This window comes from Brienomyrus brachyistius, chromosome 1, assembly GCF_023856365.1.
Source record: "Brienomyrus brachyistius isolate T26 chromosome 1, BBRACH_0.4, whole genome shotgun sequence".
In the NCBI taxonomy this organism is placed as follows: Eukaryota; Metazoa; Chordata; class Actinopteri; order Osteoglossiformes; family Mormyridae; genus Brienomyrus; species Brienomyrus brachyistius.
Window position 1 is genome coordinate 24,573,851 of NC_064533.1, and position 1,675 is coordinate 24,575,525.

General features: G+C 42.9%; 1 non-coding gene across 1 annotated transcript; it reads left to right on the forward strand.

Annotated features, from left to right (window-relative positions):
• Positions 1-854: 854 nt before the first annotated feature.
• On the forward strand, positions 855-936 carry trnas-gcu (transfer RNA serine (anticodon GCU)). Its single transcript has one exon. It is a non-coding gene; the product is annotated as a tRNA-Ser (tRNA).
• The last annotated feature ends 739 nt before the right edge of the window (positions 937-1,675 follow it).

Sequence of the window (1,675 nt, forward strand, 5' to 3'; positions counted from 1 at the left end):
GATGTTAGTTATGCTTCTGTGTCCTTAGCTACACTTGTCATTCTCTGGGGTGAAAGGTACGCTAACCAACTGCCTGAATGTTGGCAAGTAACAGAGTCTCACATGTTGCCTTCAATATATAATCCTGACTAATGGAAGATGAGTAATATGTCATTAAAATCAAATTCGAGTAGCAGAAAAAACAGACACATTGTATCAAACTTACAAACAAATTGAACTGGACATGGCTAGGTGCAAGTGGTATAATAGAAAATGTGAAATAATCTAAAATTATGTACAACAAAAAAAAAGCTTTGTTTAAATTTGTTCCTAGGTCTTATTATTAGTCACCCATCCATCTTCCAAACCGCTTTTCCTACCAGGTTGCAGGGGGTCCAGAGCCTATCCCGGAATCAATCGGGATGAGGCAGGGAACAACCCATCGCAGGGCACACTCACACACACCATTCACTCTCATACACACACCTACCGGAAATTTAGCAACTCCAATTAACCTCAACATGTTTTTGGACTGAGGGTGAAAACCAGAGTAGAGAGGCTCGAACCCGGGTCCCAAAGGTGTGAGGCAACAGTGCTAACCACTGCACCACCATGCCACCCTTTGTTAGGCACTTTATGTGGTTAAATTGATCTTGATCTTGATTGTTCTGCATTTACAGTAAGCTGCGTGACAATGTGAATCCATGAATCGATAGCTTAAATGTACAATAAATACAATATGTTGGATTCAGAATATTACCAATCCTTGACATGATGCTAAGCAAACCATGTGGCAGTCATTTGAGACGTAAAAGAAGTCACTGATTCCAGTGTCCAGTCTATTGTCTGAAAATACAGTGGGGATGTAACTGTAAGACGAGGTGGCCGAGTGGTTAAGGCGATGGACTGCTAATCCATTGTGCTCTGCACGCGTGGGTTCGAATCCCATCTTCGTCGGTGTTTTGGGGGCAGCATGTTGTTGGTTGGCTCAGTGTGTGCAACATGTCGGCCGGTCCTTGAGCAAGGCCCTTAACCCCCAGCTCCCTGGATGCCCCAACAGGTGCTTGCCCTTTGTGGGCAGCTTACTCTACAAAGAAGTTGAGGGAGACATAAATTTCCCCACAGGGATTAATAAAGTATCAATTATTATTATATGCTCTCAATCAGAGAAGAATGTACCATTTCTCCATCCATCGTCTAATATGTAAGTCACTTTCCACTAAAAAACCTCTCCATCCTGCATGACTTGATCTGATTATATTGGGTAGCACCATGACTTTCAGCTTTGGATATACAAATAATTTCTTTTCCCATAGAACCTTCTGTACTGTTATAATGCCTTTTAAGACACTTTGTTAACCAGTTATAATACTACCCAAACATTGCAACTTGTCATCACAAATTAGTTGCCAGATTATGGAGGAACTTTCCCCGACAAATAATATACAGGGATGTCTCTCAGTGTCGTGTGCCGTAAGTGGTATAAGTAAAACCCAGATCTGCAACAATGAAGCAGATTTACATTCAGATCATTGCTTTGTGTTATTGGGCAGCTGGACTGGCGAGTGTCCTCCTTTCTATAAAGCAGCCAGGCTGGTAGTCTGAGGAGGAGTTAGTCAGAGACCTTTTCACTGGTCACCCCCCCCCCCCCCCGCCCCCATTGTAACGGATCCACATCTTCTCATTTTGTTGCCCT